The sequence below is a fragment of the Canis lupus genome, chromosome 3 (genome assembly GCF_003254725.2).
Source record: "Canis lupus dingo isolate Sandy chromosome 3, ASM325472v2, whole genome shotgun sequence".
NCBI lineage: Eukaryota > Metazoa > Chordata > Mammalia > Carnivora > Canidae > Canis > Canis lupus.
This window is the reverse complement of record NC_064245.1, coordinates 75580892-75604272: the sequence shown is the minus strand read 5'-3', so window position 1 is coordinate 75604272 and position 23381 is coordinate 75580892. Positions and strand designations below refer to the sequence as shown.

The window sequence follows — 23381 nt, the reverse complement described above, 5'->3', positions numbered from 1 at the left end:
GTAACAATTGCTTAACCACTCATGGCTATGGGTTTTACCAACTCCCCAGTGAAAAAAAATTGTAAATGTCCTCTAATTCAATTTGTATATTATTTTGTAGTCTGCTTAAAATTCATGCTAAAGTAATGGTTTTCTAAATTGAGTGTGGTTTATTTGATACTGTGATTTCAGTAATCTTCAACTAATCATCTTACTGTTAAGGATAATATCTAAACAGGCATTAAGTTTATTTATGTCTGTAGTGGCCAGAATGACAAGTGGAATCAGATGTAGAGTCAATGCTTGAATATTCTCTTCTGTTTTGAGTGAGGCATCCATTGCATCCATCCAGGCATCCATTGGGGGGCAGGGGAGAGAATGTAAAAAAAAAGTAAAAGGGATCCCTGGGTGGCGCAGCGGTTTGGCGCCTGCCTTTGGCCCAGGGCGCGATCCTGGAGAGCCAGGATCGAATCCCACGTCGGGCTCCCGGTGCATGGAGCCTGCTTCTCCCTCTGCCTGTGTCTCTGCCTCTCTCTCTCTCTCTCTGTGACTATCATAAATAAAAAAAAAATAAAAAAAAAATTAAAAAAAAAAGTAAAAGAGCAATATCTGCACTGTAAATGCTACTTAGCTTAATATTAATATTTAATGCTTTTTAAAAGTGCTAAGTAATGAATGCTGTAAGCTAATCCATCTATAGGGGGAAGGAAAACACAAGTTGCCAAAATTATTGGGGAAAATATGACTACCTTGCATAAATTAATAGTAAGACCTGTTTTTATGTAAACATTAGAATTATATATAGTCTATGCATTAATATGCTAATTTATAATATATTTTTGAGTGACATGCAATCTAGACACTTTTTTTTAATGATGTTACCCCTTACTTCCTCTTGGGATGATGCCACTTAGAGAACTATACTCTTACACCTTGTTTCACTCTTACTAATTTCTTCCCTAAATAAATGATAGTCATTGTATGTCAAGAAAAAAAATAATCTACTCAAATTCTTAAAATATTGCTATTTCTTACATCGAGCCAAAGAAATTCCATCATCATATGACATTAGAAGTGACGTAAGTGGAGAAAAAAATTTGTAGGAAATGAGTTAATAAAAATAAAATTTTGATTAATGCTTTCTGTGAGCCTTTTTCAGAAAAAAAAAAAACAACAACCTTAAGTGTTTCTTGATCAGATTAATTTTCTCCAGGTCAATGAAAGAATACTCTTTTCAAAATTATTTATTTAAAGATGTATAAAATTTTAAACTGTAGCTCCTTTCAGAGAGATTTTTCATTTGCAAATAATTTAAAATTTGTTTCCCAGGTGATGATTTTTCCACAAGGAATTCATGTTGACTCCTTATTGTAGAACCATGAAGATAATACTTGGTAGAAATATAGAATTATTATTTCGGGAAAAAAATAGGTTACCTAATTTTCAAATGGGCAACAGTTTCCTTCTGAGAATTAGGGACACACTTGACCTTTAATATGTTGTTTCAATTAGAAAATATTTTTTATTTGAAACTGATAGGTAGGTGACTTTTGGCGTATTTAAAATCATGAATTCGGTCTCTACAATATTTTGTCAAAAATATTTAAATTCTCTATGAAAAACACTGGGATACCAGGAAGATGAATAATAATCAGTAGAAATAATAATCACGTATTAGATCTTATACTCTATCAGAGAACACCATCTAAAAGGCAATACACAATACATGGGCTACATGCCTACTACGCTGTGTGGGGGAGATGGGTAATAAGTGCTGCAAGGAAGAGATCACTGTGACATTGTTACATCAATAAAGGCTTTGAAAAGTTTCTCAGCATCTGGGCTTTGAATTGCAGGAGTCACTTCGATTCAGCAGACATTCCTGTATAGTTATCAGCAATTTAAATTGGATATGATATGAAACTAAGGCTTAAGGAGTTCTTTCTCTGCTTAGGCACTGTTCTTTGTGCTTAAGCAGCTTTACTTAGAACAAAGAGGTAGTCCTTACCCTCTCCAAATTGCAGATAATGAAATTTGAAGATTAGAAGAGTTGAAGAAATATGCCCAAGAATAAGTAGCAGGTAAAGACTCAGAAATGGGAGTCAAGTTCAGATGTAACTTTTTCCAGAGTCTTGCTCTTCATAGGATACCATCATCTCTGCTCTTGAAGTTGCAGACAGAATGATCCTAGCAATTAAAAAAGGGTGTGATCTATGCAATATGCAGTTAAGTGGGATGAAGCAGTACATTCACGTTGAAGAGGACAGAGATGTAAAGAGAGAGAATATGCAAGCAGACTTGGTAATGTTTGAATTTTATTTTTTAGGTGACTAGTTGCTATTGATTATTATCTAGATGTTGTATTGAATTTAACCGTTCTCCAAACAAGTGCTTCTTTAAATGAAACTATTCCTTCATTTTTTTTTTCATTCTGGCAAAAAACACATAGCATGAGATCTAGGCTCTCAATAATTTTGAAGTACATAGTACAACGTTGTTAACTATAAAAACAATACTTGTAAAGTAAATCTCCTTTCTATATTTTTACTTACAAATTTGAAAATCCCTAACAGTTCAAAATATTTTACAAAATCATAGGGTTTAAAATATTAATATTAATTTAATTGCCTTTTCTGTATAAGGCCTTTCAATATTATTATGGCTGTTAGTCTAAGTAAATACTTTTGATAATATTGTTAAAGACATTTTCTACCTTTAAAAGATTTACATAATTCTTTTACCATAGAGCTATTATTTGTGGATTCTGAGGGTGCAACTGATTCTATTAAGAATGTTTTTGGCTGCAAGCAAGAGTATATCTGACTTTCTTAAGAAGTTCAGAAATCTAGTCCAAATTTGTTAAAAACCCATCAGTGACTTCAGGCTGATACACAGTAGTTTGCAAAGCTTAATGAACTGGTCATAATTGTTTTTAAATATTTACTATGTCATCTCTTGATATCCTCTTGGAGCTGAGTTATTTCTTTCTTCTATACTATTCAATTTTTTTTCTGGCTTAAGATGATTATGGAAACTCTAAACATCAGAATTATGTTCAAGGAAGGAAAAAGAGAAAGGATGGCCCATTTTCAATAGAACAATGATATTCTTCAACAGATTTCCCTTCACATCTCGTTGGATAGCACTGTATCAAATGGCTTCCCCTTACTGTGACAGGAGGAAAGACCAGGAATCATTTATTCATTTTTCTATCCTCTAGAATAAAGGAAGGCATGGAAAAAGGAGTTGAACATGAATATTGAGTGAACTAACCACCATTTGTCACAGAATTAGAGAAAAGCACTAAAATTCTTTCAAAGGAGTTGTTGAAGTGATAAATCTATGTCTTTCCTTATATCCTTTGAGTTGGAGAAGAGGATGAGGCAGGAAGAGAGATATCCAGTGAGTGATATCATAAAGTCTAAGTGAAAATAACTGTCCTTATGGCTTGTTGGAGCCACTTCTGATCCCATCACACAACCTAATTTTGATTAAATTGTTTTTATTTACTTGGGATTTGAATTCCATAATTACAATTGAGTGTACTTAAGTAATTCTCCCAAAGTATCTTTTTAATTAGTTCTCTTCTCTTGTGAGGTGTTTGGAGAAAATTTAATTTTACTTACTCATCATGAGATACATAAAGAGCTGTGAAAGTACTCTTATGAGAAAGGAAAAAAAAATAGGAGAGAGAAGAAAAACTAGTATTTTTCTGATGGTCTAGGATGTGCTAGCCTGTATTATGTAAGTCATTTCATTTAAAACTCACAAAACCCTATCAGGAACAGGTTAATATTGTCCTCATTTTACAGGTCAGGAAACCAAGGCTTATAAACATTAACTAAATTATCCAAGATCATATTGATAGTAAAGGGCAGGAGAACGGTTTGATCTCCTTGTTGCTCTCATTTAAGACAGAAACCCTCTTGAATTTACCTTCACATTCCCCATGCCCAGCAGAATGCCTGCCTCCTAGAGACACTTAAATGTTTATCCAGTGAATGAGTTTAAGTTCTGTCTGACTCAAAAGCTCATGCTGTTTATATGGTAGCCTGTTCCATTTCCCAAGAATAGTTTCCATTAGTGATGTTTTCCAGTTTTCTAGCACATTCTGAAAGGTCAAATTTTAGAATCTGAGGTAACCTAGTAAAATTGGAACCAAGTTTCAATCATTTATCATCATTTACTATCCCTTGATTTTGAGCAAGTCACTTAAAAATCTCTGGCCGTCTAATATTTTCCATTTTTAAAATAATAACTAACATACTTAGTGCTTTCTAGATGCAAGGAATTCTTCTAAGGCTTTATATAAACCAACCTACTTAATCTTTACAATATCACTGTGAGGTATGTGTGGTTATTATCTCTATTTCACAAATGTGGAAGCAGCTGTTGCCACAAAAAGTGTTGAATATAAAACCACCCCCAAATGCAATGGCTTAAATTAACAATCATATATTTTCTTGAATATGTAGGTCATCCCATGAGGGATAGCTGATATTGGCTGGATTGGACTGGGAGGCTCTGCTGTTCGTTGGCTAGCTGAAGGTCAGTTGGAGTGAGCTAGGCTAGAATAACTGAGCTCTACTCTACAAGTTTCTCTTTCTTTTCCAGAGTGTGGTAGGTTAGCTTGTGAATATTTTTCTTTTGGAAATAGCATAATTGTAAGATATGAACAATTTCTAACTGTTTTTCAAGCTTTTGCTTGTGCCTTCATTCCTAAAACCTCATTGGCCAAGGCAAGATACATGGTCAGGCCCATAGTCAAGTGATTGCAAAATAAATTTCATTCTTTTCAGGGGAAGGTAGAAGGAAGTTCATATTTCTTTTTTTTTTAATTTAAATTCAATTAACCAACGTATAGTACATAGTTTCAGATGTAGAATTCAATAATTCATCAGTTGTGTATAACACTCAGTGATCATCACATCACATATCCTCCTTAATGCTCATCATCCAATTACCCCACCTCTCACCCATCTCCCCTCCAGCAATCCTCAGTTTGTTTCCTATAGTTAAGAGTATCTCATGGTTTTTCTCCCTTTCTGAAGACTTTTCATTCAGTTTTCCCTCACTTCCCTTATGATCCTCTATACTGTTTCTTATATTCTACATATTAGTGAGTGAAATAAGTCAATCAGAGAAAGACAATTATCATATGGTTTCACTCATATGTGGAAATTAATATTTCTGAACAATAATTTCTAACAGTAAGAAACTTGGCCATACTCAAATGACTAGTAAGACTAAAGCTAGGATATAAATCCATGTCATTTGTGTCTTAATCTGTTCTTAACACCATACTATGTTTTACTATGACTAAAGTTTTAAAAAGTCATTCACAAAGTGTTATTTGGTTTATGTTGACATCAGGCCATATAATGCCATGCAGACCACTTAGCACAGCATCCGGCCTATAATAAATGAAAAAAATCTCTGAGATTTAGTTATTCTTTACATGACTAGATCTAAACATTTTTAAAATACTCTTATAAATATAATTTAAGTTAATAAATGTTACCTAAATTGTGTTTACATTCATTGTGAATCACTCAGGAACTGGAAAACAATAGATATTGGCAGAGGTAAGAATACAGTGTCCCCATAGAAAAGCTTTATGTTATTAAGGCCATGCTATTGGCTTTGGGTGAGAGTTCAAGTTAGTTAGACTTATGATCCTTTCCTCTTTATTCCACTCATATTTATTGTGTATTTACTCTGCTCCTATCACTGGACTTACTTCTGTGCAAACAATAATGAATAAGACAAAATCTTTGACCTCAAGAGGTTTATGGTCTTTAACAACTTTTTCTCATTAGAAAGAAGACATAAATAAATGGAAACATATTTTATGTTCATTAGTCGGAAGACTTAATATTGTTAAAATGTTGATACCATCCAAAGTAATCTACAGATTTAATGAAATCTCCACAAAAATCATAATGATGCTATTTGGAAAAATAGAAAAACCCATCCTAAAATTCATATAAAATCTCAAGAGATTTCAAATAGCCAGAATAACCTCAAAAAAGAAGAGTAAATGAGAAGATTTGCACTTTCTGATCTCCACTTACTACAAAGCTACAGTGTAATATTGATGTGGTATTGGCATAAAGGCAAAAAAGGCAGATATATAGACCAATGGAATAGAATAGAGCACAGAGATAAGTCCTCACACATATAGTGAAATGATTTTTGAGAAGAGTGCAAGACCATTCAACGAAGAAAGGACTGTCTTTTCAACAAGTGGTGCTAGGAAAACTAGGTGTCCACATGCAAAAGAATGAACTTGGACCTTACACAATGCCATACATAGAAACTGAAAATATACCAAGAACTTAAATGTAAAACCATAGAATTCTCAGAGCAAAACGTAGGATGAAAGTTTCACAACACTGAATTTGGCAGTGGTTTCTTAAATATGATACCAAAGGTGCAGGTAACAAATGGAAAAAGAGACAAACTGGATTTCATAAACATTTAAAAAATCTGTGCATCAAAAGACTCTATTCACAGAATAAAAAGGCAACCTACAGAATGGGAGAAATATTTATAAATCATATGTCAGATAAGGGATTAATATCCAGAATATACAGGGAGCACCTACAACTTAAAAAAATACAAATAGTCCAATTCAAAAATGGGCAGAGGACTTGAATAGATATTTACCCAGATATACAAATGGCCAATAAGTACATGAAAAGATGCTCAATATCACTAATAATTAGGGAAATATAAATCAAAATTACAATGAGAGACTACTTCACACCTGTTAAGAAGGTTACTACCAAAACAATAGAATATACCCAATGTTTGCAAGAATGTGGAGAAATTGGAAATTTTTATACTGTTGGTGGGAATGTAAAATGGTACAGGTGCTGTGAAAAACAGAGTGGTGGTTCCTCAAAAACTTAAAAATAGAATTACCATGTGTCAACTACACTTCAATAAAAAATAGTAAATGAAGAAATCAACAACTGAATAGTACTGAAACTAGTAGGTATGTGACTATATCTTGTTGACAATGAAGTGTATAAAAGAAATTTTAAAAATAGAATCACCATATGGTTTAGCAATTTCCCTTCAGTGTATATATCCAAAGGAATTGAAGAGAAGTACTTGAATAGATATTGGTACACCTGTGTTTTTAGAAGCATTATTCGTAATAGCTAAAATATGGAAACAATCCAAATGCCCATCCACTGATAAAAATGGATAAGCTAAATGTGGTATATACATGTAATGGAATATTATTCTGCCTTAAAAAGAAGGAAATTGTAAAATATGCTACAATATGGATGAAACTTGAGGTTCTTATGCCAAGTGAAATTAGCCAGTAATAAAAATTAAAATGCCATATGATTCCACTCATAATGAGGTACTTAGAGTAACCTAAATCATAGAAACAGAAAGTATAATGGTGGTTGCCAGGTTGAGGTGGCTAGGGAGTGGAGAATGGGGAGTTACTGTTTGACAGGTATAGAGTTTTAATTTTACAAGATGAAAAGAACTATGGGATGGGTGGTTGTGATGACTGGACAACAACGGGAATGTATTTATTACCAATGAACTGTATAGTTAAAAATTGTTAAGATGGCAAATTTTATGGTATGTGTATTTTACCACAATATAAATAAGAAAAAAATATACATATATAATCTTTTCTTAAAAATGTTTTTGTCATTAGATCTCTGGCTTGTAGAGTGCAAGATCCTGTCATTGTCATTAACATGTGGATGACTGGGATAAGCACAGGACCGTAGGATAGCCACATAAGCTGTAGGGGTTTTGAGGAAGGCTTTCTGGATGCACTGATAGCTAAGTACAGCCTAAAGGACAAAAATGTTAGAGGAGAATGAAATTATCAGAAAAGAAGAAGTATTTTAATATGAGTAGCATATGGAATTACACAGTCCCCTATAATAAGTGCGGGCCATAGGTAACTATTCAACACTTATAATGTGGCTACACATTGGATTTCAAAGACTTAATACCAAAAAAAAAAAAGTGGAATATCTCAATTAGGTTTTAAACTTGATTGCATATTGACATGAGAATATTTTAATTGAATTAAAGTATATGACTAAAATTAATTTTCTCTTTTTACTTTTTTAATGTCACTACTTAAAAATTTTAAATTATGCATGTGCCTGATTTATGCTTGTGTTATATTTCTATTGGACAGTACTGGTGGGGAGTATGAGGTAAGAAGTGATGAGAGATGTCGGGGAGATAACGTAGGTTAGGGAAAATGTTATGACGTGTTTATTTTGTCTATATAAACTGCTGGTTTTGAAGAAAACATTCTCCTGTTTGTAGGACTTAAGCTTCTAACCATATGGTACACAGAACTCCAGACACTAAAACCATTTCTTCCTTACTTCTGGGAATTCACAATGGTTTTCTCTAATGTTCCCACAAATCAGTCTGTCGGCTATGGGCTGTAGAGTTTCTTCTTTTCTTCTCCAGCCTCCATTGACTCATATGTTGCCCGGGCAAACCTCCTGGTTGTCATGGCCCATCAGAAGACCACCAGAACCTACATAGAAGTAACTAAAATGGAAACTTTATAATTTTGTCGTCAGCACATTGTTTCCCTTCCATCATATATCATACTCTAACTACACTTCAGGAAATCCATCCTTTCCCCCCATTTTCAGTGCGAAGTCTTTAAAAAGGATTTGCCCTGTGGCTTCATGCTTCAAGTATGGACCCCAGTTGACTCTTGATTTAAAGGTGTCTGTGTGTCCCACTGGGATTGGTTCAGAGATGGGCATGTAATTCAATCAGAGGCAGTGAGACCCTGGGTAATGTTTGCTGTGGCTTCTGGAAAAGAAAAACCTTTTCTTCTTCTGTGGAAAGCACTTGAAGAGATTTTCTGTGCTGCTGGTTATGCAACAAGAATTTGTCCTCAGCTGCCAGCCGTCTTGCAGTGACAAGGAAAAATCCTGCCAAAGTGAAGCCAATATCAAAGAAACAGGACTGAGAAATAAAATGGAGCAGACAGACTCTATCTGTCCTAGCTTAAGGCATTCCACAAGCAATCAATTTCCTATATGGTTTTAGCCAGGTTGAGATGAATATCTTTTCTTAGCCACTCTCAGATTTTCCCAAAGCAAAGGACTCCTGTGGCCAGAATAGTGGTAGGTCGCAAGCAGAAACAAAAGTGTGGCACTTTTGTCACTATGGTCTCTGAAGTAGTTGTGATTGGGCCCAGAGTTTCACACAATCACTGAAAATTAGTCCTGAGGGAGAAGGCAGGATTCTGGCTCTGCTCATCAGCTCTGCTTCTTCATCTTTATCCTTCAAATTTGCTTCCCTTTCCTCAATTATGCAGTAACATATCCATGAATGTAACAGAGGTATGAAGGAACAGTGCTGCCTACCTGAGCATCAGCCAGACAAAAATGTCCCGATCCACATAAACCTGTTCAAATGATCAAATGCCTATGTACACATTTGTATATCTTCTAGTTTATTGGAGGTCAGACCAGATTTAAGTGGTCAGATATGATTGCATCATATCAAATTTTGACACTTCCATCAAAACAATGATCTAATCTAATGGCTGTTCTCATGTTCTAACACGGGCGTCCTAACTGAAGAATGCGTAAACATCTGATATTAGGCCTCAAAAAAAAATAGTAAATTTGTCTGCACAGCATGGAATTATGAAAGAACCTTTGCATCATAATCATGCCTCTGTGTGAGCTGGAATCTGTGTAGTACCCAATATTAGTCCTGAGCTGTGCCCAATCTGGATACACCACTACTACCATTCCCTTCATTTTTCCAGCACTTGGCCTTGAAATTGAAATCATATTTTGCATACTGGAGCTTTCCAGAAAAATGACCCCATCTGATTATTTCATTTTGTTTGATTTTTAGAGGAACCCATGTAAAATAATTTAAAAACAAACCATGTGTTGATTTTATGCTTGATAATTATAATTATGAATCAAAATATTTTCTGAAAAGTTTCTGCCTTAGCAGAAGAATGCTAATGACCATAATACTTATTATTAATGGGGCATTCCTCAAAAATAATAAAACAAACTAAAACTTCTCAATGTCATCAGTGTATTGATTTGGGAGAAAATATACGAAAACTTTTCTGGGAGGCATATATATTTAGTTGAGACATATATACTACAGCTTACATAAAAGTGCCCACTTTTTGCTACATCTATACTGGTATGGGCACTTATTAAACTATCTAAGAGCCTAAATTAGATTACGCACTCAGGAAGTACTTTATGTATTGTCTAACAGTGATTTGGTATGCCCATGTATTTAGAAATAGCTTTCTTCCCCTAACATTTTATTATTATCAGAATATAAATCATCGGTTTATGATTGATAAGATGTTCTGTTTTTTTTTTTACTTTAAACTTGATGTTCTGTTATAATTTTTTTATGATCCATCAAGATTCTGCCCTAGTTTTATGTTAGGTCAAAAATCCAGAAAAAAATATCATTAGTGACACTAGGAGTTTGCTCTAGCACACTAATAATTTTCAGTAGGAGAATTATGACAACGTGTTTCTCATATCCTCACATAGCATTCACACTCTGCCAACACTGGGCATTAAGAGGTTTATTTTTTTATATTTTAGAGCTCGATTCTGTTGTGAGAAATGCTTGGAAATTGTCTTAGATTGGCAAAAATATTGCTAGATTGCTAGCTGGTCTATTTTAAATTCTTCAACTCAAAAAAATTTCTTCAACTCAGTCACACTTATCATCTAGAAATGACAGAATGGACTTAATAAATGAGCCTTTTAAAAGCATTTCCTCCAGATACAGGTAGCTCAGTGGTTCTAAAGTAGTAGGAAAAAGAGCTATTTGAGGAGAGAAGGGAGCCTTTCAGAGCAAGGTGAAGGAAGAAAAAAGTAGCAAGCCAATGGAGTTAATGGCTCAAAGTGCTAAGGAAGAACCAAAGGTGGAAGGAGAATTCCTCATGGAGCAAATATGTGAAAATAGAGCAATTATATCTTGACATTCGCAGGAAGATAAAAATATAGAGGATATGTTTGAACAAAAATAAATGGTAAATTTAAATCTTTCTTATTTCTAAGTTTTTTCTTGACTCACAAGGATAAAGTTGTTAGCAATAAGTTCATCGACATGTCTAGAAGAAAAATATTACAAGCAATTATTTGTGTACTAGTTATTGGTATATGTCTCAAAAGCCATGGATGCTTCTTCATTTCCCTTTGCCCACTGTGCTCAAATAAAAATTCATGGTAGAGCCTTCAATACCTATAACTGCATGAATGAGTAAGTGGATAAAATCATTGTGCCTTGGTGCAGAGAATGGCAATAGGTTAGCCCTGTCCTAGGAGGCCTTGTGCTTGAACCCCAGCTGGAATTTTTCTTTTCAAATCGGAACTGTATATGCTTTGAAGAGACAATACCCAGAAGCCTACACTCTCCCTGGTGAGGGAGAACATGACATTCGCCACAAATGAGGAATAACCTTTTCTTTCCATGGAACCATGACAGCAGAGTTGTCACCGTGCTCTTTAGGAAGACTAGTTTCTGGTGTATTTCTGCCTTTAGCTTGTCTATTGATTTTGAGGGAGCAAAACAAAGCTGGCCCAAGTGTTAATGTCAGATAATAACATTTGTCAGACTAGATATTACTCAGGCATTATTTGGTCAGTGATCTGACAAAAAGTCTCAGTTAACAAGGATTCACTGGACACCTGCTTTGCACCATTAAAAACAACAATAATGTGAAAACTGACTTAATGAGTTCATATTATCCAGAGACAAACATATATTTTAATAGAAAATTCTATTTCTTTGGGATATAGAGCATAATGCAAATATGAAGAGACTTCTATAAAAAGCAAAAGAGCAGAGATATCTTTTTCAATACCAATTCAAAATAAAATTAAATCATTGCAATTAGTTTATCATAAGACATCTCCCCTCTGCCCTCCCAAAATGTCTATGGTGTTTAAAGATGAAACAAACAAAACATGGTTTTAGATTGCATCAGCCAGACCAGTCATTGAATTCTGGAAATTCAGAATTACAGAATAATCACTACTGATGATATGATTTTTAAATTAAGTGTTTTGTCTTTCATTTATTCATTCAGCAAATATTTGAGTGTTAAGCTTTATGCTCTGTTTGACATGACTATTACAGTCACTGACTTCAAGATGTTCAAAATAGACCCATAATTACGGTGAATATACTAAGTTTGGTAACAAAAAAGAGGGGTAGGGTTTAGGAGACACCCAAAAAGAAGAGATTGAATGTTCAAGGAAACTTCCTGGAGGAGACAATTGGTGAACTATATATACAATGGAGAGTAAGAGGTCTGAAGGAGGTAGCATGTTTTAAGGCAATGGAGAGATGACACTTCAAGATACTCAAGATTGCTAGAACACAAAAGTGTGGGGCAGGATGTGCAGAGAACACCAACAGCTAAGGTCAAACCTTGCTAAAGTCAAAGATCAAACCTTGGCCAAAGGTTTCACAATCCTGTGAACTCTCTAAAACCATGTGAAGATGTTTTTCATTTTTATATGCACTTTTTTTCTAGGCAGTCCATGGTTTTCACTAAAATCTTAGTGATAGCTAAGTAGTCCATACATAGGAAAATGTGTTTAGAAGCATTAGTGCTCAAAGAAATGCAAATTAAAACTACAAAGAGATACCATATCAAAATATGTAAAACTTAATAAGGACCTAAAAATATGAAATGTTTGTGCAGATATGGAGAAACTGGTGAGTATAAAATGGTACAGACACTTTGGAAAATTATCGGTTTTCATTAACATAATCATACCACTATTTTATGACCCAGAAATTTTATTCCTGATTTGCCCTCCACAAGATAAGTGAATCTTTCCACCAAATGGATTGTGAAACAATGTTCACAGCAATGTTATTCACAATTGCTCCAAACTTGAAATAGCCTTAATGTCCATCAACAGAAGAATGAGTAGACATTTTGTCTACTGCTGCTAACACAAATTACTGTAAACTTACTGACTTAAAACAGCACAAATTTAATTTCTTACAATTCTAGAGGTCCGAAGTTCAAAACAAGTCTTTGGAGCTAAAAGCAAGGTGTCAGTAGGGCTGCTTCTTTCTGGGCTCTGCAAGAGAAGCCGTTTCTCATCTCTTCGTTTCTAGAGGCTGTGACATTCCTTGGATCTTAACTGTGTCACTTCAATCTTTGCTTCCATCATCACATCAACTTCTCCTTTATTTTTACCTCCTGCTTCCCTCTTATAAGGATCTTTGAGAGACATCATTGAGAGGCCATTATTCAGCATAACATAGAACTGTTGTTTATTCTTATAATGGAATAGCACTCAAAATTAGGGAGGAATAAATTATACATATAACTAAATTATGGATGAATTTTAATAATGTTAAACAAAAGAAGGTAGTTCTAGATGAGCATATAGAATATGATTTATTCATATGAAGTTCAAAGCTAAACTAACCTGTGGTTATAGAAGTCAGAATAGTGGCTACCGCTGGTGGTGATAATAACTGAGAGTGGCCTTGGGATAGTTTATGGAGTAGAAATGTTCTACATCTTGATATGATGTATGATTACATATTGTACATTACCATATATAACTAAATTTTTTTAAATATTTATTTTCTATTGAGTACTTTGGTTCTTCTTCTTCTACATTAACAATTTAATCTTACTATGTCTGACTCTGAAGACTTTATCCTGGTTTTCACAAATACACATTTGTTATTTCTCCTATGATTCCTATTAATTCAGGGGCACCCATTTCTCTTGGTTTCTCAGGGGAATGATTTGGAACTCTCTTCCAGCCTCTGTGTCAGGGTCCCCAAGATGACTCACAGGCTCCATTATTTGCTATAAGAACACAGAGGACTCAGAAAAGTTATTATCTTCATGGTTATGGTTTATTAGAATAAAATGATATAAAATCAACAAAGGGAGAATGCAATTGGGTAAAGTCTAGGAGAAATTAGATATAAACTTCCAATATTCCTCTCTCAGCGAAGGAGCCTAAGACCCCTTGATTCTCCCCAAAATGTATGAAAAAATGCAAAGTGTTGCTAATCGTGAAAGATCATTAAAGCCATGGTGTCCAGGGTTGTTACTGGGGATCAGTCAGATAGGCATGTAGCTACTCAGATTCCAGCATCACCCACCATGCCCAACCTCACAAAAACTTACGGCCTCGGGCATAAAAACCCCACTGTTTTCAAGCAGAATATTTTAGGGGCTCAGAGGTTATCTCCAGGAGACAGCCAAAGGCCAGTCCTGAAGATATGCCTTCTTTTGGAATGTGCAGGGTTTGAGCAATCCAGGCTCACTCTGTAACCCTTTACAGCTCACCCTCATTTTGAACCAATTAGGTCCAATTAGAGTAAATTTGGCTATGATATATCTCTTAGATCTAGTGTCTCTTCTCTATTTCCCTGGTCCCTGTGTGACTCCCTTACTTTATCTTCAGTTATCTACTACATTCTCACAGCAACTGAAACAGCCCTCCTACCATCCTTTCTCACTCACTCAAATAGATCTTTCACATTCCTGTTAGAGGTATTGCTCTAAAAATCAAATTTGATAACGTCACTGCTCTTCTATAAAAACTATACTGTTGACAATAATCTTAATATTCACTTTTCATAGAGCATTATGTATCTTTTTAAAAAAACTGCACAATTCTCACTAAATTGGAGGGTGTATTCAATATATTTGTAAGTAGAAAAAGCAAGGGATAAAAAAAACATGAATTACATTCTTGTGTGTGTATGTGTGTGTGCATGCATGTGTACACTTATATAGAAAAGTCTGGAGAAGCTGACCCCAAATATAGCCAGTAGTTATCTTTGGGTGGTTTAGAAAACTGGTGATTTGGGTTTTTTAGGTATATCCTATGAATATTAATTTTTAAAGATGAGCATGTGATAACTTAAAACACAATGAGATTATTAAACATATCTGTGGTTCTCCAATAGCTCAATGATTTCTAAGCAGTTTGAACTACATTGTATGAATTAAAAGTCCACCCTTACAAAGAGGCTGCACATGACTTTTACATCATCTTTTCATGAAACTTCAAACCATGAATTCTGCTCGGTAGTCATAATGAACGTAATGCAAATCCCTGGATACTTCTTCAGCTTGGTCAGCCCTGATGCCTTTACATTTTTGCTTTTATGCCAGGAATGTCTGTATCTTCACCTGGAAACTACTTTTCTTTCAAAAGCCAGATTAAATGTTACCTCCGCTGGGAATACTTTCCCAATGTTCCAGGCAGAAGTAAGACTCTTCCTCCTGTTGTTCTCACAGCATTTTGTCAACATGTGTTCATAAATTTAATACATAAAATTTAACAGTTTTTTGTCTATTTTTCTCCACTAGATCTTGAGTTGTTAAAATCAAGAATGCTTCTATATCCATATATTTATTTCAAGCTCTTTCCACAGTGCCTGGTGCAATTGTATTTTCAATACTTTTTTTTTTCCCCTGAAGTGCAATTGAAATACAATATTATTTTGGTTTCATGTGTACAATATAGTGATTCAACATTTATATGCATTATGAAGTGATCACCACAATAAAACTAGCTACTTAAATAAGAAATAATCTCTTTTGATGAAGATAAGGCAGTGAAATAACTTATAGGCATGCAAAAATCAATGATAATATTTTCCACCAACCATTATAGCTCGTGAGTTTTAATTTTTTCTTATGACAAAGAAATATTTTCCTTTCTGTTGTGAAAACAAAATCCGGTAAGCTATGCATACTTGATTTGCACCTTTAGATGGTGCCATTATGTACAATATTTGATCCAATGTTCAATTTCTGTGACTTTAGGTCTAGGTATCCTATATTCAAATGTCTCTTAAAGTCAGATATTGCTCAATACTGCCAGTTTCTGTGCAGTAATTTATGGACAAGTATAAATAAAATTCCAGTAAGAAGCAATTCTACGTTGTGTTTTACCTTGGCTTATGTTGCTGGATAAAATTATCTGGAGTTGTCTATTTTTTCTGTTTTTCACTATTCAAGTTAAACTATTTGTTCTGAATTTGTAGGAAATTCCACCCACATAAATATCCCAATTATTATCTTAATTCTCAAACTAAGTCTTTAGCTATATCAAAAATGTCTGAAGGATAGCATTCATTTCCATGTGAAGAGTCATAGCTAGGACTAAAATTAATTAGAATAGGGGATAATAAATTAGGAGATTTAGGGAAGCATGTTTCAGACTTCAAAGATTCAGCATAAGATGAGAGAAATAGACTGGTACCAAGGGTTTAAGTATAATTGTGAGTTTTTATATCTATTTTTCTACACATAATTTACAAATGTGTGATGGTTTATTTTACGTTTCTTTTTCACTGGGCCAAATATTTAATCAAATGTTAAATATTATTATACTCCTGTGAGGGTGTCTTGGGGTGAGATTAACATTTGGATCTGTAGATTCGAGTAAAGCAGACTGCTCTTCCTAATGTGGATCTTATACAATCATCTTGAGGCCTGAATAGGATAAAAAGGCTAATACTCTCATCCAGATGCCTTTGAACTGGACATTGGCTTTTTTCTGCCTTATTATTCAGATGGAAACATTGGCTATTCCTGGGTCATGAGCATGCTTCTCTTCCTTCATAGTGAAATTACACCATCAGTTCTAGTTCTTAGGTCTTTGGACTTGGACCAGTACCACACATTGGCTCTTCTTAGTCTCTAGCTTGCCAATTCACCCTGCAGATCTTGGGACTTATAAGCCTCCATAATCATATGAATTAATTCCTTGTAATCAATCACTCTCCTTCTCTCTATATATATCTATATATATCTATATATTTCTCTCCAAATATATTTATATCCATCTCTATCTCTATAATTATATGTCCTGTTTCTCTAAGGAATTCAACTAAGACAAAATGAATCAGTAAGTTTTACTTTATGTGGTGGTACTGACAAATGATTCAGACTTACAGGTAAAGCACTAAACAGGACCAATTCACATTTATTATTAAATCATGTTGTTTCAATCAATACGTAATAAATTAGGGCAACATTTAGTTGGGAAAGAAAAAATGTTACTTTAATTTTTTGTATAGCATTATCACTTTTGTAAAAAAATAGTGCTTTTAAATGTAATTTTGTACACTTATTGTTTTATCTTCTTTTAGGATAAAGAAGAAAAAGGGCCCAGAAATATTTTTTTAATAAAAAAACCCTTATTTTTGTCAAGTGCTTGAAAATATACTGCAATATTTCATAATTAGTTCAGGTAAATGAATATTTTTTCAAAAAGAATTAAAGAGGACAAAAGAAAATAGAGCAAAAGACACCAGAACTTCAAAATTAGTATTTGTCAATAGTAATTTTGAATTTTTGATTCCCCCTGGTTAGAACAAACATTGGAACTGAGACTATAGTGCTTCTCTGCCATGATATTTTAGCTCTATTCCTCAACATTCATACTACAGGCAAAGGAAAAAACAGTTTAACACTTGATTGTCCAATTTTTGTATTAGTTATCAATTCCTATAAGATAATCTATCTCAAAGTTTAGCAGCTTATAATCATGCCCATTTTTCATATTTTAGGATTATTTGAATCAGCTGAGTGGCTTTTTGTTTGTTTTTTAATGTCTAGACTGATTTCTTTTCAGCTGTCTCAAGTGTCTGGGGTTAACTGGTATGTTTGTTGATGGTCAAAGGGTCTTAGATGATCTCACTCATGTTTCTGGCAAATAGCATGCAGTTAACTAGAGCACTTTAACTTTGCTCTACATGGCCTCCCACCATTTTGCAGGCTTCCTTAGGCTCAAGTTTCAAAGTGGACAAGCACTTTTCAAATTTCTGTTCATGTCACCTTTTTTATTATTCCATTCTCCAAAGCAAGTCACACAGCCAAGAGGGGCATACCCAAGGGGTAAGTGAGGGGCACACCCAAGGGTAATACAAATAGAGGGGGGGAAGAGTCTGTGACTATTTCTTTTCAACCTACACTAGAGTGACCAGAAAAGGCTTCTTTCAGGTCTGAATTCCTTTATTCTATTTTCAGTCTTTTCTCAGCTTTCTTATAGATTCTGTGAGCTACCAGCTATCTTTCCAATGAGACATTTTTGCTTATATTAGCCAGACTCAATTTCTATAGTTTTCATAAAGAATTCTGACTGGTACTATCTGGAGTGCAAGATCCAGGGACACAATCCTCCACAAGGCTGCCCTCACTTTTGGCATGAACTGAAAATTTAAGTATCTTAAAATGCCTTTGGTTTCAGTAATTCACTATGACTCACGGAACACATCAAAAGCTGTTATACCCATGGTTATGGTTTGTTACAGGGAAGAGGTATATTAAAATCAGCCAAAGGAAGAGAAACATAGGATAGAGTCTGGGAGAGTTCAGACACAAAGCTTTTGTTGTCCTCAGGACACATTAGTCTACCCATTTTAATGTATGACAGCATGCATGGAATACTGCCAACCCAGAAAGTTCACTCGAGCTTTGGAGTCTGGAGCTCATCATGGGACTTCATTAAGTAGGTATGATTGATCAGTTAGTTTTCCCATGTGGTCAGTCCCCACTATCCCATGCCGTGGATGTCCATATGATATCCTGTGATCTGAGAGGACCTCTCTGCATCATCTTGTAGCATAAAGAATCAGATTTTCAAATGTGGTTCCAGGGGCTTATCATGAAAAAGAAAGACCATACTATCACTCTCGAAATTTCAAGTGTCTTAAAGTTAAAGCTAGCAACCAAGGACATCTGGACATCTCTCTATGGACCAGACAAAATTCTTCACTACACAGGCACAAATGTAATGTAATGTAAATGCAATTTAAAAATTAAAGCAAGTATCATATCCTTATTTTAGTTAATTTAACAAGAACTACTCAAAGGAGAAAATTAAAATCATCCTATATTTCAATATCCAGAGACAATTACTAGTTAAACTTTGATATATTTTTTTTCCTCTCTTTTTTACCTCGGATTTTGAAATCAGATGGTGTATGCAGCTTTGTGTTCTGCTTGTGGCGGATGCTTGAATGAACTTGATCAGAATCCATTTCATCCTGTTTCATTGGCAGTGATTGGAAAGCTAAAAACTACTTTGTGAGACTCCTTTACAGGAAACGTTTTGAGTCAAGATATAGTCATGTGAAATTTGGAATTTAGAGATGAGATGGAGGTCCTTTTCTGCAGCTATGTTAGCTGAGAAGCAATTCTGCAAATCACGAATATTTGTAGCACTAGAGTCCATGTACCAGTGTCTGGTACCCAGCTTCACAGATGTGAGGCAGTTGTGATGGCAGCAGTGACAGAGGCAGTAAGGAATGATGACTTTCTAATGTCTACAGCAGATATAGTGTTGTGATGGTAAAACAAACAAACAAAAAAAAATAGGAAGGGCGAGGGGGTTTATAGACATTGAATCGGCCATCATTTTAAAATAATTGTGTAAGCACCTAATTCCTACTACTAAATCCTTTCTGTATTACGTACCTGGAGTGGTTTTTATTTCTAGCTCTGACACTTAAGTGAAAGCATTTGTAAATTTATTTATTTATTTATTTCCATTTGAGTATCCTTGATGACACACAATGTTGCATTACTTCCAGGTGCACTACATAGCAATTCGACAAGTCTATACGTTATGCCATGCTCCCTGCAAGTGTAGCTACCATCTGCCACCATACAACACTGTCACAATACCAATGATTATATTCTCCATGCTGTGCATTTTATTCCTGTGCCTAACTCTTCCCATACCTGGAAGCCTGGACCTCCTGCGCCCCTTCCCCCATTTTGCTCATCTCCTCCTCCTACCCGGCTACAATAATTAGTTCTCTGTCTTTATAGGTATAATTCTGCTTTATGTTTGTTATTCATTTGTTAATTAGATTCCACATATAAGCAAAATCATACGATAAAAATATTATAAATAGAATTATATTTTTATATATTTATTATCTATATAATATCCAATAATCATTAAAATATTCTTGAGAAAAATGTTTTTATATAGCAACTTAAAAGATCCTTCTATGCTGTTCATCTCTCTTCAGGAGCTAACTTTTAGAATCAATTTGGAAAATCTAAAAAATTTCACTCATTTATTTCTTCTAGAATCTGCGTTACCAGGATTGATTTTTAAAAAGAACTGTATATATTCTAACTTTGTACATAATACATGAATACTTAGAATAAGTTTGGATTTTCTGATTTTTCCTACAGGAACTCTGGGATAAATCAAGTAATAGAAACATGCTTATATCTTTCAAATTTTCTACATCAATTATTTATCTTTGAGCAAGCAAAACTTGAGAAACATGTGATGGATATTGACATGAAATTGTGCTCTCATAAACTACTCAATTTCCATAAGTATTATTTTAGATATTTTGATAAGTTAGTGACTATATTAGAGTTTATCATATAGACCAAATCCATAATAGTAATATCTTCTTGGATCTTACTTGTAATAAAATTTGTTTAATTTTCTTTTTTGATTCGCACATACAATATTCTCCTTTATCTCTCTAAAAAAAAGTAAATATATATGCTTAAAAATTTGTTCTGGGGGCACCTGGGGCTCAGTCCACTGAGCATCAGATTCTCGATCTCAGCTCAGGTCTTTATCTCAGGGTTGTGAGTTCAAGCCATACTTTGGGCTTCATACTGGGCATACAGCCTACTTAAAAAACAAACAAACAAACAAAACAAAACAAAAACTTTTTCTGATTACTCCATCAATTTTCTGTTTAGAAATTCTTCATTTATTGAATCTGTTGTCTCCTTTGTGGTGTTGGCATTCTTTTATTTCTAGTAATCCCAATTTATGAATCCGTTGTAGTAGTCACAATTCCCTTTTAGCTTGCTTCCTTAGTTTGTGCTTTTGTTGATTAGTAGGCATTTTGGACAATGTATCCACTCTTATAGTGAGCTGGAGATATGACTGGGATGTGCTCTATTTAGCATATTCAGTCTTTGTGGTTACTATTGATCCAGAATCTCTGTCTCCCAATCTAAGTTCTTATTATACTGCCCTGGAAGCAGTGAATTCTGCTGCTTGTTTCATATGGAAAGGGTGATGCACACAGGTGAATTGTCTGTGATTTCCCTCCTTAGCAGCACAACAATTGCCCTTCTGGTGTACTTTGGCTCCCAGTTTTTACAACAAGCAAACCATCATTGATGGCAAGTGATGTTCTTCTACATTTGGAGACTATAATTATAGGGGTGTAGTATGTACTTAGCCTACCACCTTCAAATCAGATTATTTTTCAAATTATCTATGTACTTTGTATTTTTATAAACCATAATTGTTTTTTTTCTAAGTCATAATATCGGAGGGGGACATTAATGTGTCTCTTGTATAGTCTACAGATATTTGTTTTATGGATATTTTTTCAATGCCACAAAAGAGAAACCTCAATCTCTTTATTTTCTTATTTGGTGATAAAAGTGTTTACAGTTGTCTTTTATTACTCTGTGTTTAACTGCTGTAATGCTATAGTGGTGTTTTAATTTTCAAGACGTTGACATTTCATTATAACTATTTTTATTCTTCTTTGACCAAAAGATTATTTGGAAGAAAGTTTAATTTCTTAGTAGTTAAAGATAACGTTTTGCATTTTTGTCACTAGTACAAAGTTCTATTGTGGTGGGATCTGGGAATGTCATAGTACTTTTCTAACTGTGTAACTTTAAGAAGTTTTTATTTGGGGGGCACCTGGGTGGTTCAGTCAGTTAAATGTCTGCCTTTGACTCAGGTAATGATTCTAAGGTCCTGGGATCCAGCCTTGTGTCAGGCTCCCTGCTCAGTAGGGAGTCTGCTTCTTCTTTTCCCTCTGGCCCTCCCCCAGCTTACGTGCTCTCTTACTCTCCCTCTCAAATAAATGAATAAAATCTTTTTTATAAAGAAATTTTTACGTTTTATTGGCAAGTAAAAGTGTATGCTCATTTATTATATATATATGTATGAATGTGATATATTCATATACTACATATAAATACAAAAATTTTCATAATAAATTTTGTAATTATTATTATTCAGTACTCTACATCTTACCTATTTATGCCTACCAGATCTACAAATATCAAGAAGTTTAGTTTTAAAATCTTGGGATATCTATATGTATCTGTCATTTACTCCTTATATTTCTATATCATAGACAGATAAATATAAAATTTCCATATAAATGAGATGAACTTAAAAATCGATAATTTCTCTTTCTCAAACTTTGCATTTTTATAGAGGATAGAACAAATCCAGTCACATTTATACTAGTATTTCAATTTTTCAATAGCTCCTGTTTTAAAATTTGACCAGAATCCACATAGTTCCATTTCTGTTGTTTCAAGTCTTATAATTTAAAAAAGTATTGAAAAGCTCTAGTTGAGACATGTTGAAAGAAAAATGTGTTGTCAATTCTTCAAATTTTAAATTAACAGTAGATATTTTAATCACAGGTGTCAATAAGAGTATAAATCATCTTTTTCTAAAAAATAATCTGTTAAGAGTGAACTAGAACAAGATATATGGGAAAACAATTAAAAATGTTTTGTTTGCTTTTTAACATAATTTTCAGAACAACAAATTCTATTTTATTATTTAGGTTGTATGACTTATGCCCAATCTGGCCTCAGATTACACAATTAAAATATTTATTTGAGCTAGTCTTCAAATGACCCTTTGCATTTATGTTTTCTTTTTCTTTTTTTTTTAATTTTTATGTTCACTTGTCACACCTTCTTTCTGACTTATGTTCTTTCTTTCTTTCTTTCTTTCTTTCTTTCTTTCTTTCTTCTTTCTTTCTTCTCTCTCTCTTTCTTCTTTCTTTCTTTCTTTCTTTCTTTCTTTCTTTCTTCTTTCTTTCTTTCTTTCTTTCTTTCTTTCTTTCTTTCTTTCTTTCTTCTTTTCTTTTCTTTTTTTTCTTTTCTTTTCTTTTCTTTTTTTTCTTTTCTTTCTTTTTTTTTTTTTTTTTAGAGACAGAGAGAGTACGAGCAGGGAAGGGGCAGAGGGAGAGGGAGAGAGAAAATCTGAAGCAGTCTTCACACCCGTAAAGAGCCAAACACGGGGGACCTCGATCTCATGATCTTGAGATCACGACCTAAGCTGAAATCAGGTCAGTCACTTAACCAACTGAGCAACCCAGCCACCTCATCCTATACTGCATCCCTATCCATTCCAATTCTGTTTCCTACTCAGCCTGTTTTCTCTCTCAACCAATGGTTGTATCCCATCCTCATTTCCCTAAATATTCTTTCCTTCTAACTTTAACATTTCTCCACTTCTCAATGTGCCAGACTTTTTAAGTGTTTTACATACATGAATTCATTTAATCCTCAAAGCAACTCTTTACGTTAGATATTGTTATTCAATTTATTTTATATTTTT

General features: G+C 34.1%; 1 long non-coding RNA gene across 1 annotated transcript; it reads left to right on the top strand.

Annotated features, from left to right (window-relative positions):
* The first annotated feature begins 1796 nt into the window (after positions 1–1796).
* Positions 1797–23128, top strand: LOC112653297 (uncharacterized). The gene is made up of 3 exons (XR_003132060.3): positions 1797–2280; positions 4455–4527; positions 22971–23128. It is a non-coding gene; the product is annotated as an uncharacterized LOC112653297 (long non-coding RNA).
* The last annotated feature ends 253 nt before the right edge of the window (positions 23129–23381 follow it).